This window comes from Canis aureus, chromosome 30 (assembly GCF_053574225.1).
Source record: "Canis aureus isolate CA01 chromosome 30, VMU_Caureus_v.1.0, whole genome shotgun sequence".
In the NCBI taxonomy this organism is placed as follows: Eukaryota; Metazoa; Chordata; class Mammalia; order Carnivora; family Canidae; genus Canis; species Canis aureus.
Window position 1 is genome coordinate 36,694,531 of NC_135640.1, and position 21,858 is coordinate 36,716,388.

Consider the following 21,858-nt stretch of genomic DNA (forward strand, 5'->3'; position numbering starts at 1 on the left):
TTAAACTTATGATAAAAATTTTAGGTGTCACATTGAAACTATGTGAGAAGTCAATAGTTTGCCAGATTTGTTAAGGACTGAATGCACAAAAAAGTTGACAAATCCCCCTTACACCACAGCACTTAATTCTCTAGTAAAAACACAAAGATGGTCCTACTGAATTTTTAAGAAATCCAACTGCATCATGTTTATAAGAGGCATTCTTCAAACAGAAGAACCTTGGAAAGGTTGAGAAAAAATTATAGGAAGTGATCTATCAGGCAAGAGTAGCCAAAGAACACTTGCGTAGCTATTTTAATATGGAACCAATGGATTAAGGCAAAAGATATTACAAGAGATCAAAGGGTCACTTCATAATGATAGAAGGTTCTACTCATTGGAAGATATAAAAGTGCTAAATTTATGTCCATCTAATAACATGGCTTTTAAACATAACAAGAAGAAAGGGTCACATCACTATTGTAATAAAGGCCCTATCAATAACTGATAAGTGAAACAGATAAGAAATCAGAACACATGTAAGAACTGAGCCTAGGTGGCTCAGTTGGTTAAGCATCTGATTCTTGGTTTCCACTCAGGTCATGATCTCAGGGTGGTGAGATCGAGGCCTGTGTCCAGCTCTGTGCAGAGCATGGATCCTGCTTGAGTTTTTCTCTTTCCCTCTCCGTCTACCCCTCCCCTGCTGCTCTCTTTAAAAAAAAAAAAAATACATGTAGACAAACAGAGGACACGGTTAACAAGCTTCACATCATGAACACTTGTCAAATACTGCATCCAATGGCTGAGATTGCATTCTTTTAAAGCACATTCAGATTATTCATTAAGAGGACCATGTACAAAGTCAGCAAACAGACTTGATAAATCTTAAAGAAACTGTCATTCAGTTCCCTTTCTCTAACCATAATGAAATTAAATTAGAGGTCAACCACAAAGCTAATAAAATGCCATGCTTTTGGAAACAAAGTCCCATCTAAATAATTTATCGGTTAATAACCCAAGATCATAGAAATGAGGTAACTCTTAGAATTAAACAATAAACATAACTACGCATGTAGGATGAAACTAAAGGGAATCTTAGAAAATCAATCCAAGATTATATTAGGAAAGAAAAGGATGGAAAATGAATGAACAAAGATATTCATTCAAAGATATAATATTGAAGATATTAAGGAGGAAGAATAATAGAAATAATCCAAAGAAACAGGCAGAGAGACGATCAAGATGACAGTGGGCAGTAATGAAATAGAAAATGAAAATGTAAGAAAAAGGATCAAAGAGAATTCTTTGGAGCTAATGAAACTGACCAACGCTTCAAGAGATAATAGAGTCAAAAACAAAGATAATTAAATAAACAGCATTAGGAATTAAAAGTGCACAAAACTGAAGATGCAGTAGAGATGTAAAAATATAACAAGAAATATAATGAATTTATACCAGTAAATTTGAAAAGTTTGGTAAGGTAGACAAATTTCTAAAAAATATACAGCCTCCTAAAACTGACTCAACTAGAACTAGGAAAGCCTGAATAGTCCTTTAACTGTTAGAGACATTAAATTGGTAGTTAAAAAACTTCGTAAAAAGGAAACAGTGGACAGGAGAGGTTGGAAAAAGAGGAAATACTCTTTCTAAGGCTTAGTTCAATGGGGTAGCAGTAGGTCCAACCCCACGGGTTTGATCCCTTCGAGGACCCAAGGAGATCACAAATGGAAATCACTTGGGGAGAATATGCTTTAAATAAATGGTGACCATTATTATTATTACATCCTCATGGTTGAGGCGGCCATGGAGGAGGAAGTCTGCAATCATTTCCAGGAGTCCTTTCTCCAGGGAAAAGGCAGTCCTCACTCACTCTAGGTGGAAGGTAAACCTTTAGTGATTGGCAGGATGCAGACAAACCTCACAGGAATCAGAGCTGGTTCTGAACTGTATGGGGAAATAGCGAGATCAGGTGGGAAGGTCATTTTTTAAAAAAAATTTTTTTTAAATTTATTTATGATAGAGAGAGAGAGAGAGAGAGAGAGAGGCAGAGACATAGGCAGAGGGAGAAGCAGGCTCCATACACCGGGAGCCCGACGTGGGATTCGATCCCGGGTCTCCAGGATCGCGCCCTGGGCCAAAGGCAGGCGCCAAACCGCTGCGCCACCCAGGGATCCCCATTTTTAATTAACCCACTTAATTTCTGGGAAGGGCGGGGAGGGGGAGGGAGACTGCCACCCCTGCCAATGAGAGAGCTGGGGTTCACACAGCTCTGTCTAGAAGAAAGCCCTCCTGCCCCTTCCAGTGGTTCAAGGAGGGGAGGAAGGAGACTGAGATAGGAAACCATTCATCGATCCACCAGGGATCCCAGGCGATTTTGTACCTCAAAGTTACGGCTTCTTAACAATTCAAAGTCTCTCTCAGAAACAGAATATCCTGTCGGGGAGTTGGACAGCAGCTGAGGGTGACGTGTGAGCTGGTGCTGAAGATTTGGTGGTTTAGTTATTCAGGGAGTGGAAGTGTCAGACATGGTTAGGGGAGCCTTGCTGGAGGGCACATGAGTCCAGAGAATGGATTGCTTGTGGGTGGAAGGAGGAGACAGGAGTGAGTGAGCCCACGTGAGCCCGCCGTGGTGCTCAAGGGCTCGGTGTGATCTTATTTTATGACCCCACAGCCCCCCTGAGAACCTGAGGGCAAGATGACACTCCCCTTTTGTAGGTGAGGAGGCCCGCGTGCACAGGTAAAGGAGTCTCTGCAAACTACACAGCCACCCCCCCTCCCCCGTGGTGGGGGCTCGGAGGAGAGCGGAGAAGAATGGGACGAAGCATGGATCCGGGGATGGGCAAGGCCAGCTTCTCTCTTGATCCACGAGCCCCCAGTCCTGGCTTCCCCTTGGTAGTGCTAAGTCCCATTCTTTGGGCTGACCCTAGCTGAGCTGGACCCTGGGGATCCCGACAGGACGGCCGGGCTCAGGGGCTTCTGGGTGAGGGACCAAATGGGCTATCAGGAAGGCTGCTGGCCGCCCTCCACCTCTGCTGGATCACCCCAGCTGTGACACAGGGACACGGCACTGGTTCCTCTTCCATCGTTTCCCCTTACCAGTCAAGAGACAAAAGAGGCAAAGCATCCAGAGCAGAGCCGGGGGTGTAACAGGTACTCGAGTGCGGGTTCCTTTTTTTTTTTTTTTTTAATTTTTATTTATTTATGATAGTCACACACACACACAGAGAGAGGCAGAGACACAGGCAGAGGGAGAAGCAAGCTCCATGCACCGGGAGCCCGAGTGCGGGTTTCTTTTGCTTCACTTCTAGACCCTCTAGGTCAAGGCCCCTCAGCTGCATGCCGTGGGCACTTGGAGCTGGACATTCTTGGGCAGCTCATTCCTCCAGTGCAGAGAGGCCCCAAGCCACGTCCATCCTCTCTGGACCAGGAGGCCCAGCTCAGCCGAGAGTCATCCCACAGACCCTGGGTGGCTGGGGATAGAAGCAGGCTTGATAGGGCAGCCCTAGTGGCGCAGCGGTTTAGCGCCGCCTGCAGCCCAGGGTGTGATCCTGGAGACCCAGGATCGAGTCCCACATCGGGCTCCTTGCATGGAGCCTGCTTCTCCCTCTGCCTGTGTCTCTGCCTCTCTCTGTGTGTGTCTCTCATGAATAAATAAATAAAATCTTTAAAAAAAAAAAAAGGGATCCCTGGGTGGCGCAGCGGTTTAGCACCTGCCTTTGGCCCAGGGCGCGATCCTGGAGACCCGGGATCGAATCCCACGTCGGGCTCCCAGTACATGGAGCCTGCTTCTCCCTCTGCCTGTGTCTCTGCCTCTCTCTCTCTCTCTCTGTGTGTGTGTGACCATCATAAATAAATAAAAATTAAAAAAAAAAAAAGAAGCAGGCTTGATAGAACTCAGTGGGAAGCAAGAGATGGGGTTGTGGATTGACCCTGCAGGATGTCCAGCAGCATCCCTGCCTCAGTCCTCCACTGGGATAACTCAGATGCCTCCACGCATTGCCAAATGTCTCTTGGGGACAAGCTTGCCCCTGACTGAGAACCACTGCTCCAGATTCTTCTTGTGCGCACGGGCCAGAGCCAACCTGCTGGGGTGGTGGTTCTCATCCCGGATGCACACCCACAATCCCAGGAGCTTCTCTAAACAACGGGTACCCGGGCTCCACCCTGAGATCTGATGTCATTGCCCGTGGTGGTTTTGCTCAGAGCTCACCAGACGGCGTGATGCAGCCAGAGCTGAGAGCCAGTGGTGACAGGCTCCCAAGGGACTGGAGCCCACACGCCCTGGTGGCCTGAGCTCAGCTGTAGGTGTGCCTGCAGTTCCACGTGTGCCGCAGACACAACGAGCGCCCACTATTGTTAGACTCTCCTGAAGCTGAGAGGGGCTGGTGGGAGGGAGGCTTCCTCTTCCTCACCCTCCCCCGCTTCTTTCCAGGTGGGAGCTCCTGGAGCTCATCCACTCTCCCTCCCGGGGCCGCCTCTTTTATTTTCAAAGGCACAGGAGTCATTTCCAAACCTCAGAAACGAGGTTGCATCTCAGAGCAGCATTTTCCCTGTCCTGTGGCTGGGCCTACCTGTTTGGCTGGATCCAACTCCCTCATCGCATGCCTGTCATGGACTGGACGCTGTGCTTGGCACTGGGACACAGCGAGGGGTGTGTGTGTGTGTGTGTGTGTGTGTGTGTGTGTGTGTGAGTTACCAGGATGCAGACAACATGCATAGTAAGCAGACATATGGGTGCATTTAATTTTAGAAGCGTGTTCTAGAGGGGGCAGAAAGAAGGGAGGGATTCGCCGGGTGGGAGGCAGGCAGGGAAGTTTTCAAGGAAGGTGGGCTCTGAAGGATGAATAGGAGTTTACTAGGTGGTTCAATGGAGGCAAGAAGGTGGAGAGGATCTCCTCGGGACTCGTCCTGGCTGCACACCGCAGATGCCTGAGGGAGCCTTGGAAGAGAAGACGGCTGAAGGGCAGGCTCCACGTGTCCACGTCACAGGGTGACTTTCAGCCCTGGGCCTCCCTCTAGCGATTGCAGCCTATTCCACGTGTGTGAATCTACCTCCCCTCTCGCCAGGGAGCACAGAGACAGGGAGAACGGGCCACCTGGGAGCGTGGGGCCTGGGAGGAACCCACAGGCCCTGTGCCTGCCCAGCAGCAGGTGGCGGGGCTCACTGGCATCTCCCCCATATTCAACCCAACCTGCCTCCACTTGCCTCTCTCCAGACTTTCCCTCTTCTGCCAGCTGCTGTCCACACGTAGGACGACCAGGTCACCCAGGCTTGCCTGTGACTCTTTCAGGTTTAGCGCCGAATGTCCTATCACGTCCTGGGAAACCCGTCAGTCCCAGGCAAACCTAGACGTTGGCCATCCCGGCTCATGCACCAGCCAGATGACCTTTTTCAAATCATGTAACATCTCACCACTCGTTGCTCGACAGCCTCCGTGCCTCCCCTCTTGGAGCAGAAGCTTCAGTCCTTAGAGAGGCCTGCAAGGGCTCCGGTGCCCGGGCGTCGCTCTCCTCGGCGTGGCCCCCGCGCCTTCTCACCAGCCAGCCGGCCTCCTGGCCTTCCTGTACGCGCATTGCTGCAAGGCCTTTGCACTGACATCCTCGCTGCCTGGCACAGTCTCCCCCACTACCCCCGGGACCCACACCACCTCCCGTCCAGACCTAGACCTGTTCTAACACTACCTTCCCAGACAGACCTTCCCTGACTCCTCTGCACCCCACGTGCGCCACCTGCTAGGGCCTTGTTTCCTTTTCCCGTGTGCACGTCAGACCCTGACATACTCAATTCTGGCTGAGTCTGTCTGCTGCTCACTTGTAGGTAAACACATGAAGGCAGGGGCTTGGTTCACTCGCTGCTGTGTCCCCACGACCTAGAACACTGCATAGTATGTGCTCAGTTCATGACGAATGAACGAATGCTTTAAATCCGCACAACTTGCTCATTAGGGTGGCTAAGGAGAGGCAAGAGCTGCTCTTCCCAGACCACCCTGTCCTGTCCCCTGGCCTCCCAGGTGGCCTCAGGTAGCCCTGCTCAGAGCTCCCCTGGTGCCCTGGGCTTAACTCAGTAGACACCCCTTCACCCCACTTTCTAAATGTCTGTCTTGGATTGATCCCAGGAGCCATGGACTGTGTTTCGTTTGCTGTTGTATTGCCCGGTCTGGGAATAGCAGGTGCACCGTAAACGTTTGAACCAAGGGTCAGTGCAAACCCCAAAGACCTTTTCTTTAACTGTCTGGGCTTTCAGGGGGTGACGGCTGTCCCGCAGGGATATAAGTGCCACGCAGAAGAAACCGCAGGGAGAGGAGTAAGATCAGGGTATGGTTTTCAGCGAGATGCTACGTGGTTTTACCAGCGCCCAGGGTCCGGGAGTCCAAGGGCGGCTGGGCCGGTTGGTGCGGGGCCGCGCTCGGGGAAGGGGCACCTGCCGCCCCGCTGGTAAATCGTGGGGTGGAGGCCTGAGCGCCATGCCTGGGTACAGGTGCCGGGTGCTGAGTTGGCCCGGGGATGCTGCAGGTTGGCACGGGGCTGTGCCCAGGGCACAGGGAGGGGTGACAAGTGTCTGAACAAAGCCACGGGCCGGTCCCGCCACAGCAGGGGTTCTCAGTGGGGCCCCCATGTCGGGAGACACTTTGGATGGTCACCACTGGGGGAGGGGTGCTCCTGGCGTCTGGAGGGGAGAGACCAGGGATGCTGCTGCAAAACACGGTCCAGTAACAAGACCCAGATGTCAACAGTGCCAAGGTTGCGGAGAGGTGTGAGAAAGCCCAGGGGCTCTCCCTGCATTGATGGAAAATTCTAGTCTCATGGTGGCTCTTCACCACCTCCACTGTCCCCAGTGCTGGCATCTGAGACCTTGTTAGGAATGCGTGCAGTGCTGGTCCCAGCTGCCCCTAGGACGGGGCTCCTGGCTGGGTGGAGGCCCTCCTTAGTTGGTCCTCCCCAGATGTCAGGAAGGTGCCACAGGGCCCACTGCCCTGCTGGCCTTGGACTGTTGCCTCTGGCTGCAGGACACAACCTTCCTGTCACTTAGCACCAGCCGCAGTGTGACAGCCTGGAGGTGGGGAGGGACAGGACTCCTATGAGCACAGCCCCAGAGACAGTGGCTTTTCCATGGCAACAGCTGGATGCTGGGTGGGCAGCTCCCCCAGTCCCATACTCTGAGCATGTGCCTCCCGTGAAGCCCCCCGAGAGTTGGCCCAGCGAGCTTATTTTCAATCTTCTGATTCGTCACTTATAGAAACTGTGAGACAACAAATGTTTGTTGGTTCCGCCCCTAGGTTTTGGGTGAGTTGTCGGGTGCCAGTCGCCAACTATTACAGAAACTGTGTGTCCTTGGGCAAGTTGATTAAATCTCCTGCCCCTCTGTTTCCTCACCCATGTGATTAGGGTGCTAATCACGGTGTCTCCCTTGCAGAGCATCAGTAAGGGTTTTGTGCCTAGGTACACATAAAGTTCTTGGTGCCTAGCATTCAGTAAGTGCTTAATAAATGGCCATTACTTCTAACTAGTATTAGGGGCAGTTGTAGGAATTTGGATAAAGGTAGGAAAATGGGGAAGAAATAGAGCTCTCGCTGACTGAATGGAAGATGGAAATCCACACTCATCTTAACCGTTTTTGCAAGCTCTGGCAATCCAGACTCAGCGAAAGGGGTAGGATGTCTGCTGGCCAATGAGAGGGTGAAGGAGGGGAGCCCAACTTCTCCGGGGGAGGACCTCCTGTGTGCCGGGGACTGCGCCAAGCCCCGCGCCCTGCTGTCTCAGCCACCCGTCGCTGCCTTTTGCAGTGATTCAGCATTATCACACTCGCTTGCCTCTCTCCTTGGTGGAAAGAACCCTATATATTGACCTTAAAAAGCTTTACCAAGCACCCTCATTACTCATGTTTGAAGCAACCAAGAGCATCTGTGAGCGTGGGTGCCCAGGGATGCCCCAAATCAGCAGACTGGCCCGTTACTGTCAGGATGATTTTTATTAAAATCCTTATTTGATTATAGCTAGATATTTGTATGTAAATAAATGGCATACGGTGAATCATGCTTTTTTTTTTTTTTTTTCCTCTGATACAACAGCAAAATATGTAAATCTTAATTCCCTTCCTCTCAACTTGTTTCTTTGACTGGCCAGAAGTATATATAAATAACAGCCCACTTTTAGTTGTTGCTTACTCATTTTTCCCCCTTTTGGAATAAAAAGGTTAGGAAGATTCCCACTCAGTGCAGAAGTTCCTAAGGAAGTGAGCCCTCTCAAGACCGATTATGGAGTGAGATATGTGGCTAAGGAAGATGTGTGTGCAGGGCATGATTGTTCACCACGGACTAAGGCTCTGGTTTGATTGGCCAGGGCCCAGGGGAGCAACTGACTGAATTTCTGAATTTCTGTTGCATTTCTGCAACAAATGCAAAACAGCACACATGGCCACACTGCCTTCCAAAATATTTAGCTGCTCTCCAGGGCACATGATGGGGCTGTGTCTCTGACTTCTGCTTCCCATGACCCTTTAGCATGTTCCACCCACTTGTACCCTGTAGCAAAAAAGTTCTGAGACTGCACCAGTCCCCAAGGATATGCACTGCCTGAGCTGACCCGCCAAGTCTTGGCTGCCTGAGGCCACCTCTGTATGCTGAGGTATCCATACTGTGGTGATCAATGTGTGTCGACTTGACTGGGCCACAGGGTACTCAGATATTCAGTCAAAAACATTATTTTGTGTGTGTCTGTGAGGATGTTTCTGGATAGGGTTCATATTTGAATTGGTAGACTGGACAAAGCAGAGTGCCTTCCCCAGTGCTGGTGGGCCTCATCTAATCCATTGGAAGCCTGAATAGAATGAGAAGGTGGAGGAAGGGAGGCTTTGCTCCTTCTGCCTGACTCTCTTTAAGCTGGGACATTGGGGTTCTGCTTCCTTTTGGTTTGGACTTGGGCTGGAACTAAACCATTAGTTTAGAGAACCAATGGTTCTCCTGTGTGTCTAGCTTGCCGACTGCAGATTTGGGACTTCTCAGCCTCTATAGCCAATCCTCTATAATAAACCTCTATCTATCTATCATCTATCTATCTATCTATCATCTATCTATCTTCTATCTATCTATCCATCCACCCATCCATTCATCCACCCATCCATCCATCCTCTATCTATCCCTATCCTATTGGCTCTGTTCTCTGGAGAGCCCAGACTAATCCACATACTACCTAGAACACCAAAGCCACCATCTCCATGCCCCACAAAAGCCACCATCTCCATGCCCCTCCTTCATCAGGTCCATCATGCTTCTTTGATGCACAACTTTGGGACCTCACTGCTCCCCGGAGGGTCCATTCTCCAGAGCAGCAGCACCCATTGCTACCTGTCGATCTTATTTCTGCAGAGGTTTCAATCCAGGACATGGGCTGAGGACCATGTTAGCTGTGGAGGGAGCTATGAGCCCTAGAGTTGACTGCACAATTTCTAACTAACCTTAAGGAATCATTCTGTCAGCTACCAAAGAGCAAAAAGCTTAGGTCCCCATGGCCCTGGTCAGAAATAACAATGCCAAGGTTTAAATTTCCTCTTTTTTCTTGAACTCTCGGGGGCTTAAAAGTTCTTATGCTTTACTTTTCCTTACATTTTTCACTTGATGCCAACAACTTGAAACTCTCAAATTAGGGGAGGAAATCTCCCAGCTATAGGCAAGGATGATGTGATCTAAGGAAGGATGATCTAGAAGTAGCCAGGTGGTAATGAGATGAGTAGCTAAGCTTCTCTGATTGGGCCCATCCCTTCATCCTCTGTGCGTAGTTACCATGTTGGTTTCTACCTGAGAGGAGATGGACAGGTGCCTACTGATGAATTTAGCACAGGATCCGGCATTGTCCACAGATCAATATAAACTTGTAATTTGATTGGAAGCTTCTGAAGAAAGTGAAAACATGGGTAATGTTTTCTCATCTTGCTGTTCATTAAGCTTCCTCTCCGTGAATGAATATATGCTGGTGAATTCCTCTAGTGAAGTCGACTGGCAACAACAATAACAAAATAAAAAATGACAGGGGGGAAAGAAGGAGTGACCCAAAGCAAGTTTTCTGGAAGGTAAAGGCTCTGGGCAGCCACCTTGGTCCACTGAGACCACCCACCACTGAACTCCTGTGCATTTTGAGGTCAAGGTGCTTGATGCTGGTCCTGGTTGAGTGCTAACAGCGAGAGGCAGCTGCTGCCCTATTTCTTCATTAAGCGGGGAGAGGCCTGGCATGCCCACATGTTGAGGGACTGGCTGTGGCCTGATGCTTTTTTCATCTGTTTGTTCCTTCATTCCACAAATATTGGTGATCTCTGAGGAGGCAGCAGGTGGTGGTAGTGGTGGGGTGGTTGCTGGAGGGATCATATGCTAGCTTCCTGGAGCTGCTGTAACGAATTACCATGACTAGGGGGCTTAAAACAATAGAAATTGATTCTCTCCCAGGTCTGGAGGCCAGAAGTCTGAAATCCAGGGGTCAGGAGGGCTGTGCCCCCCTGAGGGCTCTAGAGAAGGATCCTTCTTGCGTCTTCCAGCTTCCAGTGGCTTCAGATGTTCCTTGGCTTGTGGCTGCATCCCTCCAGTCTCTGCCTCTGTCTTCACAGGTCCTTTACCTCTGTGTCTGTGTCTTCCATTTCTTATAAAGACACTTGTTGCAGGATTTAGGGGCCATCTGGGTAATCCAGAATAACCTCCTCCGGAAATCCTTAACTGGATTGCACCTGTGAAGACCCTTTTTCCATGAAGGTCATGTTCAGAGATACTGGGGTGTAGGGGGTGACCATGCCTTTTTGGAGGCCATCAATCAACTCACTAGAGGGCTGGGGCCCAAGCAGTGACCAGAGTGGTTCTCTGTTGACCCAAGAACTTCAGGAGTGCTTCACCTGTCCCTGCAGCCTGCTGGGAATATGCTGCAAGCCCCGCACTAGGCCATGGGTTGCGGATTGGTGGCAATGAATTCAGGAAGCAGCAGGCCCTCGGCAAAGGTGCTCCGGCCAAATCAGAGCTCCAGCATTGAGATCGCCCTTGTTTTCCCAAGCAGATCCAGCTTACTCCCACCCACTGCTCTCAGCCTCTGGCATCAAGCGAGGGATGTGTTCCTGGAAAAGTATGTCCTCTGAATCATACTGCCCTCCTGATTTACATTATAATTTCTTCAGCTGTGTATTCCCAGAGGGAGGAAATCGGCTACAAGATATCATCAAAAATTCACACACAAGCACAAAGTAAGCCCAAAAGAAAAATCGTATTTGCAGAAAAAGAAGGAGCCGGTGTTGCAAACGTGGATTCCCCCTGTGACCCAAGTGGCTGTGGACACCAGCAGGATGTATGTGGCAAGCCCCCTTCCTGGAGGGATTTTCAAGGCTTTTTGCTTTTTCAAAATAGCATCTAAAGAGAACAGCTTTGAATGACTCTTTCTATAGGCTTCCCTATAGCGACCATCCCTGCTGGCCCCCCTGCTCTTTCAGACCATTGGCTTCTCTACCATTTTATTAGCAATTGCAGACAGTGCTTCCTGGCTGAGGAACCTCAGATGTACTGTCTCTTTGAGGGTCAGAATGGTCTGTTTTCCCAGCTCAGCATGTTTGTTTGTTTGCATGAAGAGGAAAGGAAAGCTCAGAGCCAACCCCAGTGAGTGAGGGAGCAGAGTCCTGGTGTGACAGCTGAGAGGGGCCACAGAGGGTAGGTGGTCTAGACCTGGGGCCAGGGCTCTTTCCTGATGGATCACTGGGGAGGGAAATACCCCATTGGGTAGTTGGAACAGGGGCTGCCTTGTGTATGGGTCAGGGGGGTTGGGCATGCATTTCTTCGTTGGTGGTCTGCAGTGCACACGGACCCTGTCTGGGAGGCTGGACCTACACAAGGGAGAGGCGTTGTGCAGCGAACTTTCCCCAACAGCCAATACCCTGGTCTCCAGTCAGAGATAAGAAATCATGAAACTTTCCCTGTAATTGTTGCATTAGCTTGTTAGGGCTGCCATTTCAAAGTAGTAGATGGGGAAGCTTGGACAGTAGAACTGTGTTGTCTCACAGCTCTAGAGGCTGGAAGTCCAAGATCAAGGTGTGGGAAGGTTGGTTCCTTCTGAAGCCATGAGGCAGAGTCTGCTCCAGGCACCTTTCCCGGCTTCTGGAGGTTTGTAGGCCCCCTTTGATGTTCCTTGGCTCCTTGTGCATCCCCCCATCTCTGCCTTCTTCTGCACATGGCCTGTGTCCCCTTTGAAAAGGACAGCAGTCAGATTGGGGTAGGGTCCACCCTACCCCAAGATAACCTCATCTTCACGAATGACATCTGCAGTGACCCTATTTTCAGATAAGGCCACATTCTTAGGTCCTGCGAGTTAGGACTTCGCCATTTGAATTTTGGGGGACACAATTCAACAACAGCAGTTGTGAAGAGTTGTGTTGGCAGAGGCAGCCGACAGAAGTTAGACTGATTTTTGAGAGAGTCACCATAGCCCAAAGGTCGGGAATATTTATTGACTTCTGTTTTCTTTTTGCCTGATGGAGGTCAGGCAAAATCACAAAGTGCAAAGTCTATGGGCACTCAAGTCAGTGGAGAAAGGTGGATTATTCTACAGTGGATGGTGTTAGAGCCAATCAACTGGTCATGCAGAGCACAGTGAAAGTTGGCTTCTTGGCTCAGTCCAGCTGGCTCAAGGATCTCAGTCCAAAAGTTAAACCGTTAAAAAGACTACAAGAAAACAGAGCTGTTTTACATTCGTAATATCAGAACGGGGAGGGCCTAATCCTATAACATAAGCTGTTTCTGATTCCTAAAACCAAATATCTCAATGACATAAACCTGAGATCTCATGAAGGAAAATATTGATGTTCACTGCATATGAAAAAATATTCTGCAGGCAAAAGATACAAAACATAAAACTACAACGAACAAAGAATGCCCTGAAACAGAAGACAGACTCTGAAAAATATTTGTAAGGCAAATAATGCCCTGAAACAGAAGACAGACTCTGAAAAATAACTGACAAAAGTCTGATTTTCTTTATACAAAACGGGTCTTTCCAAATCAATAAGAAAAATCTAAAAACCCACCAGTAAAATGGGAAGAGGGCTGAAAAGAAACACCAATAAATATATTGAAAGATGCTCAACTATACTCTAGGAAATGTAAAGGACACCTACTTTTCACTTACCCTACTGGCAAAGGTCAATGAGTTGTTCCTATCCAGTGTGGATGCAAGTGTGTGCCACACAGGTGTGCTCCCCTCTGGAGCTGGGATTATAAATCAACACAACTCTATGTAGGGCAATTTGGCACTATCTTTTATTTTTATAATTAAAAAAATTTTTGTTTAGAGAGGGAGGCAGAGAGTGGAGGGGGAGGCAGAGGGAGAGAGAGAATCCCAAGCAGATTCCATGCCCAGCATGGAGCCCAACGCAGGGCTTGATCTGATGATGCCAAGATCATGACCTGAGCTAAAACCAAGAGTTGGACACTTCACCGACAGACACCCAGGCGCTACCTTTTAAAGCAAAATATGCATACCCTCTGTTACCTTGTCCATTTCACTGCTACAAATCTATCCTGTGGAAATCAAAGAAGTTCCTTGTAGTGTTACTTGTAATAGAAAAAAATGTGGGAAGCCATCTAAATGTCCATCAATAGAATCCTACTTATATAAATAGCTATATATCCATAACCTGGAAAATTATTTTGCAGTTTATTATTATTTTTTTTATTTTGCAGTTTAAAAGAGTATGTTAATCAAGATTTACAGTAGAGATTATGTTTTAAAAGCACAATGAACCATGGGCAAAAATGCATGCTCCCATTTGTGTGACAAAATAAAAATATGTATTAATGTGTATGTACATATGCTTGAATAGGTATCGGCTGTTTCTGGAAGGCATACGTGTGACGACGGTGAGCAGGGAAGGGTCTGGAGAATTAAGGATGGGAGTTGGATGTAATTTTATTATGCATTCTTTTATGCCATCTGAATTTCTTACCATTTGCAAGTATTACTTTTAATGCAAAAACATCAAAATTACAATAAAAAAAAGAGGAATAGGAAATCGATACTTCTCTGGCAATAAAGAGGTTTTGCTCTGGGCAACCATTCCATGCTCCCCCTTAATACGCAGTTGAGGACAGTGAGGAGCAAGATTTAATTGCTTTAGACTGAAGCAAATAAAGAGAGATTCATCACACAGACCAAATTGGCGACGCAGGTGGAAGATTAAGGTGGCTGCTGTCTGGGAAGGAAAAAGCTACTATGCTTTAAAAAATAAGGCACTGCACCTGGCATTCCTAACTGGCGACTCCCGTGCATACCCTGTCTTGTGTTAGAGGCCACCAGGACACAGGTGTAGACACAGGCCTATTCATTTGCTCAAGGGTCTCAAACCCCCGTGCAGGCAGGTGTCAGGACACAGATTGATAGGTAGGGGAGACAAGTGTGAAAACGGGTTTGGGGGCAGGGTGGGGCGGCCTGTGGAAATGCCCACAGTGCACTCCCTTCCTAAAAACATGCAAAGTCAAGCTCCCAAGAAATACTGCACCACATAAGCTCTGGGGAGAGCGAAGCCCCGAGTGACTTCTGTGTGGTGCTGGCTGGCTGGTTCCCAGGCTGACAGTGGGAGCCTCCTCCTCTGGTTCCTGCTGATCTCTCATGCTTACCCTGCCACTTCCCCAGCCCTCGTGGGGCTTTAGGAGCTAGGAAGGCAGGAACAGCCTTCTAGGACACAGGGAAGCTCTGTAAGGCTGAGGGCACCATTCACTCACACCACTTAAAGTCCCCAGGCCCTTAGAGGTGCTTTACTTCTTGGCTTGGGTCCAACAGCACGACAGCGTCCCAGCACCCAGCACCGCCTGGGCTCAGGAAATTGGCTGCTCGCAGCAAGGAAGGCTGTTGGTTAAGCCCCAGTGGATATCTCAGCAAGGGGGGGGTCATGGATTTCCCAGATGACCCAGGGTTGTTCCCTTTAAGTTGCAATATGAAAATGACCACTTCTCAGCTGAGGCCAGAAATCTTTCTGTGCTGTGGCAAACACTGCTTCGCAAGCAGACTGCACCTCATATATTCTAAGTTCTTCATGCCTCTGGGCCATCTTGCTGGAACCTCTGATAATCATTCTGTCCTGTAGTGCAGACCCGACCTCAGGAGGTGTGAGGTGGGCAGGAACGTTGCCCTCTCTCCTGACTGCTTCCAGATGGCTACACATTTGGGCTTTTTTTCCCTTTTGATGTATACCTCTGGGCTTTCCTTCACTTGTGCCAGACTCAACCATCCTTGCTTTCCAGCTTTTAGGAGACCCATGGCCTCCCTTTATTTGCCGCTTCTGTGGTCTTGGGCTCCAGTCAATTGAATTTGTTAGGATTCCTTATCAGAAAAAAGAAAGAAGCATGCTCTGCTTATCTTCACATGGCTCTCAGACACCTGTGCTCATGGAATCATGCTCAATGAATGGACATTGTGGTATCTTCTGTGTTTGCATTTCTGTTCTTGCTTTTGGGTTCTTACGTTCTGCATTCTAGATGGATCGAGTTGCCGGAGAAGCAAGTGCTTGATGATCAAAAAGTTTCTTTGTTCAATGATTCTGGATGATTGTTTTTGTTGTTGTTGTTCACTGAGTCCTACCCTCCAAGATAGGACCTGTTTCAGGTATAAAGGATACGAATGAGAAGAAGAGGCCTCTCCAGTCTTCAGTTTATCTGATTTTTCTGGAAAGCCTTGGGAGATAGGTATTTTTTTCCCACTTATAAAGGTAAATTTCAGAGTGAAAGGGTTCCAATGTATCTGAATTATATGTGATGGGATTCCCAGCCTATCTTGTTGAAATTCAATGTGAGAAAGAATTGCAAGCTAATAAAGAGGATGGGCGCTTTTTCTAACTTGACATTTTAGGTCTTTAAACTATCTGCCATTTCACAGGTGAATAGAACCTCTGAGTGCTAGAGATACACCAGTATTTTAAAAGCACCTCCCCCCCATTGTCTATCATATTTCAGATTTTATGCTAGATTTCTTTGTATCATCTCATTTAAAAATCATCCAAACCAAGCCAGGCAAGTATTGTCACCACTGATCAGATAGAGGAACTGGAGTCCAGGGTAGACCAGACGTTTTGGTCAAGGCCATGGCTCATGAGGAGCTGGATCAAGTTGTAAGCACATCTTTGGATTGCAAGCCCAAGGTTTTCCCTGTGAACTTCCCCTTCATTTGCCAGCCAAATGGAACCTAATAATAACATGTGTACAGGGAACATGACCCACTGCTGGTGACAAAGACGCTCTTGATCCCTCTTCCTCATGAAGTCTTTGACCTTTGGACTTCTGTGTTTGCCTTTGTTTTTTCTTTTTTTTAAATTGGAGTTCAATTTGCCAACATGCAGCATAACACCCAGTGCTCATCCCATCAAGTGCCCCCCTCAGTGCCCATCACCCAGTCACCCTATGTTTGCCTTTGCATTGTCCAGTTTTAGCAAAAGTCCTGCAAGGTCAGATTGGTCAGAATCCTCCACTCTGATATCTGGTCACCCTCAATATCAGATAGGGTTTCTTATCCTTCATCAACCCCTAGTAAGGTCTGATCACCTGGCTTGCCTTCAGCAAGGATCCTGTGAGGTCAGTTTAGCCAGAATGCCCCCTACCCCTGATGTTTCCTCTTGGTATTTTCCACAGACGATCCCTTAGCTAGAATACCCACTTGTCTTTGCCATATTTAGCCTTGGATCCAGTTCTGTACTGAGGTTTCCTTCTCCTATTACAATAGGTTCTGATCAAAATCTGCTTTTACCCCTTTGACTACTGTTGGGCTCTGGTTTTTCTTTAACACTGGCTAAGCTTGTTCTGGGACATGGAATTCTAATGGACAGAGAGGAGGGGAAAAGGGATGTAGATGTTAGCTAAGATACCTGAGATTATTCATTAATGAGACCTGTCTTGCAGCGATTGGCTGGAAACCAGACTTGGTTGCTTAATAAGTATTTCTCTCTGTTCTACTATTTCGGAAAAGGTATTTAATAGACACAGTGACATTATAGATGGCAGTGTTGGCAAAGAGAGCATGATCGAGGTCAAATGGAGAAGTCTTTGAGTATATATTGAACCAGTACAAGTCAATTGCTGTGAATATATCATTAAGAATATGTATTATCAATATACACAAATGTGCATAAATATTTGTGTACATATACATGCGATATATTGTGTGTGTAATATGCACAGATACCCATGTTCAGTTCCTAAAAGTATAACGGTAGTACAGGATGGAGTGAGAAGTCCCTTTTTTAGAACTTTCAGGGTTTACATGTTTTATTTTTAGAGTTACTTATTCATTTATTATTAATAAATAGTGATTTTTTTTTTTTGGCTTAAAGCTTTTCCAGTACACGGAGCCCTACTACTGAGGAAAACGACGCTCTCTTGCCCTCCACCGTCCTTAGTGAGGTGAAATCTGGATGAATTTTCTGCTCTGGGATCACCTCAAAATGACAATATTAAAAGATCTGACAGGTTGCAGAGGAGAAGGGTGACAAGAAACGTTGGCAGGTAGGCATGTTTGCCTCTTCTGCTCACCTCCCCTTTCAAAGGGGTTCTACCTTTGTCTTCTCTTTCCTTTTAAGATGCCCAGAGTTCTCATCCTTCTCCTCCTCCCAAGAAAGGGAATTTCCAGCTTAGGCTGAGTTTTTGAAGATGTTATCTAGCCAACTGTAGTCCCTGGTTCTTAGTACATGCTGGGCAATCAATACATCCCTCTCCTCTCTCTCAAGAATTAACAATGGGAGCACCTGGGTAGCTCAGTGAGTAAAGTGTCTGACTCTTGGTTTCGACTGAAGTCATGATCTTAGGTGGTGGGATGGAGCCCCGAGTTGGGCTCCACGCTTAGTGGGGAGTCTGCTTGAGATTCTCATCCTCTCCCTCTGTCCCTCCCCTGCTCATGTGTGCACGCACTGTCTCTCTCGCTGTCTCTAAAATAAATAAATAAATCTTAAAAAAAAGAATTAACAATGTATTAGTAAGAAGAAGAAAGCAGTTACCACCGAGTGTCAGCACAGACGACATGTCATCCTGGGCTATTTATATGTTGAATCTCATGTCTGATTGTGAAAGACAAGGCCTAGTCAGTTATTTGTCTTATGCCCAGCATCAGGAGTCAGGTGGGAAGCATTGCATGGGCTGAGACTCCCTTCCTCACACCATTTAATTCACATCAGGAAAGCAGTAGCTCCTTATCTTCAACAAGACTGGCTGGGGTCTCAGGCTGAGTCAAAAGTTGGATTTCCGGGTAGCCCAGGTGGCTCAGCAGTATAGCGCTGCCTTCAGCCCAAGGTATGATCCTGGGGACCCGGGATCGGGTCCCGCATCGAGTTCCCTGCGTGGAGCCTGCTTCTCCCTCTTCCTGTGTCTCTGCCTCTCTCTCTCTGTTTCTCTCATGATTAAATAAATAAAAAGTCTTAAAAAAAAAGTTGGATTTCAGATGGCCAAGCCACCAGCATATTCAGCATCATTGGCCTGTACTGCCGTTTCCTTAGAGAACTTAATTTTGGATTAAAAACTTGGAAAGATGGAAGATATCCACTGCAATCAACTAGAGACTATCCTTACAATACCTTTCCTTCTCAATACAGCATTATGTAATTAAAATTGAATTTAGTTATATGTGATGTAATCACTTTAAAATATTCACGTATATGAAAAATTACCAACTATAATTTTTATGTCATTGTTATGAATTGCTCTATGTCCATAGATTTATCATTTCCATTTATAGTTATTTTTTACAATCAAGGCTCTCCACTCTATAGATGCAGCTGACACTAATCATTTCTCCCTTGAATCTTGTCTAATTTGTAAAATTTTAAGGACTGTCTACCACAAGACTTTTAATAAAATGTCTGTCTGCAGTGAAACCAGTAGGTGCTCCATGCGGTGAGTTTTTGGCTTCAGCAACTGTCTACAGGGGAGCTATACATATTTGCATTTGTAACTGGAATTGGTAGGAGAAAAGGCCTTAGGCTGTGGGAATCAAGATTTTTGACTTGCCCAAGGTCTATGAATATCTTTGTGAATTCTGGGGACAGTACCACAGTTACCAAGAATGGCAACTGGCCCAGTTAGCAGCCTCTGGCTGCAATCAGGGCATCAACATGAGCCTTAAAAAATCCATAGAGCCCTTCCTTTTCCAAACAGAAAATGGATTATACCCATGTATAGATCAAAGTAACATATTCCATGGGTGAAGCTGCAGCTTATTTTCAATCTCCTGCCAACCACTCTTAAGCCATACCTTTAAGGAGGAAGGATGGAGACAGCACTGTGTGGTGGCTGTCAGTACAGGTTTACTAGTCCAGTAAGTGACCACAGGGTCAGCTGGCCAGGTGTGGGGGTGGAGTGGTCTGAAATAACATTATCTAATCTTAAATTTCTGACTCTTTGCTGTCAGTATGGGTGAAGACAAGGCCTAGTCTGTTACTTCTTTTCTGCTCACCTCCCCCTTCAAAGGGTGTCTACCTTTTTCTTCTCTTTCCTTTTAAGATGCCCAGAGTTCTCCTCCTCCTCCTCCTCCCCCTCCTCCTCCTCCTCTCCCTCCTCCTCCTCCTCCTCTCCTCCTCCTCCCAAGAAAGGGAATTCCAGTTCAGGCTGAATTTTTGAGGGCTGCCAAACTGGGTTCTGACTGCTTGCTTTGCACAGCCCGCGTGGTGCCTGGTAGCTCTTTGTTGGAAGCTGAAGGAGCTGACACCCACTGGCTGGGGCCACCAGCCAGGCCTGACTTCTAGAGTTCCACCTGATGCCCTGTTTCATGCCTGATTCACACTTTTGCCTCTGGCTGCAACAGCCTCCAGGAACAGCTTCAGCTCACTGTGCTTTGCTGTTTTTGGCATGAGTTGATATCTGATAATGTCAGTGGGGTGCAGCGAGACATGGTTGGGGGCCATTTGGCAGGGGTGGAGTCTGTAGTTAACCAGCACACCTGTGCTTTCCCAGAAAGCACAGCCAGCAGAACTCCATGGACCCCACAGGACTCCTTAAGTTAAATAGTGATGACAATTGAATGTGTTCGTTCATTCAATGCGCTTTTGCTGTGATCCATCACTGTGGATCAAATACCTTTTTTGAGATGTTTTGCCATATAATTAAAAAAAATGTCTCTAGCTTCAACAGCCTGTTTATTTCAAAGCAAGTTTTGATGTAGTTGAATTGTGACACACTTTGATAGTAACTTGGTGTTTGTGGCAACAGAATTTGATACACATCCACTTTTAGAGATTAAAAATCATTGAGTGGCACCTACATTTCTATTGAACTTTTATGTTTCAACTTCTTTGAAAAATAAATGCCATGAACTTTTTTCTCCCCTTGCAGAATAATTTCCAAGGAGCTGCATATGGAGCCTGAATTGTGCTAGGGCTTGTTGGTTAAAAGTAGACTGAAGAAAAAGTATAATCCCCCTTCTGGTATACCAGCCCTGGTTCCTACACTTACTGGTTGTAACAATAACCTCCCTGTCCACGAGTCTCATTCTAGTAGAAAAGTCTGGAAATTGATGAGAATAGGGAAGCCAGTATGAGCCATGTCTTGACTGGACATACTACCTTCTCCTGATTCTGGTAGGACTTTGGGACCTCATGGTCAAGCCCTTCCTTCTCTCTGAAATAAAGAGCTTACATCCTGGCTTTGGAGTGAATCAGGAAGAAGGACGAACACTTACAGTGCACTTTCAAAGAGACACAGAATATTGACAAGGGGATATTCTCTAAGACACAGATGTCCCATCAAGACCCACAGCTACCCAGTGACCTGCCAAGGAATCAAATAGCTCAAATTTTGATGTCATTTTCCTCAAATAAATGGTTATTTAATTAAAGTTAGAATAAAAGAGCTGGATTAGATCAATTTTGCTCTTAATAGAGATACCAAAAAGAGATAGCTTGTTATATAAGCTTTTATTTGTGTTGTAAATAAGCACAGTGAAACCAATTCTGCAAGCAACCTTGTAAGGAAGGTCTCGGTAATGACTAGCTAGACTCTGTTTGTGTTCCATCCTGTTTTCCGGCTTTTATTTAAAGGCCTAATGGGTAGAGAGAAACATTCCTGTGATAATTTCTGTTTTGACAGCAGGAAATTAATAACATTAATCCAATTTGGAAATCTATCAGATTAATTATTAAAATGTCATACTTTCTCCTTCTGAAATAGATGGTTGTATGTATTTTCTTGCTTCTTGAAAAGGGAATTGATGTTGTAGGAAGTACTCAAGAGCTGACTAGTTCAGGGACACATAAGCAAGGATATGCAGATATGCTGTTGTCTCTTGATTAATGGAGGGTGGTGTCTGAACATCCTCTGACAAGAGGATGGCCCAGGGTCTGTCTGAAGTGAAGAATGAAGTAGCATGTAGGTCTGGGCTATGATGGGTGAGTCCACAAGAGAGAGTCCGGGGTCAGGGTTAGGAAATGGCAGCTGTAGTCTAAATGGCCAAATATAGTGGGCAAGAAGCAGATATGAAGGGATGCCAGGCAGAGTGGGCTGCGTGGTTCTGGGCCAGGACAGAAGATGGGAAGGGCAACCATATGGGAGGGCTGGAGCTTTGTATGGGGCCCTTGGGCCTTTCTAGAGGGCAGGTGCCCTGAGAATGTGGAGCCCCTTTGACAACAGTATGCAGAAAAGACTGGGGGAGGGTGAGTGACACAGCAGAGTTGGGAAGCAAAATGAATTGATGTGGGATTTTTGGAATAAATGCAGAAACACCATTGGGTGATCTGGGACAACAGAGCTTCCCAGATCTGCAGATAAACCATGCTAGGTGCTCTGCTAGGCACTGGGGAGACAGCATCCTTTCTGCCCAAAAGGTATGGAAGGTAAATGTAGAGAAGTCTTTCTGGAGTGAGAAAAGTCCAAGCCGGGGGACATACGTGATGTGTAG

At 47.1% G+C, this 21,858-nt stretch overlaps 1 protein-coding gene and 1 long non-coding RNA gene across 2 annotated transcripts in view; one reads left to right on the plus strand and one right to left on the minus strand.

Moving 5' to 3' along the window:
- Nucleotides 1-21,858, minus strand: part of KCNJ6 (potassium inwardly rectifying channel subfamily J member 6) — a 270,925-nt gene that overhangs the window by 41,013 nt on the left and 208,054 nt on the right. The window lies entirely within an intron of this gene.
- On the plus strand, nt 16,976-18,887 carry LOC144301940 (uncharacterized). The gene is made up of 3 exons (XR_013368861.1): nt 16,976-17,059; nt 17,312-17,483; nt 18,412-18,887. It is a non-coding gene; the product is annotated as an uncharacterized LOC144301940 (long non-coding RNA).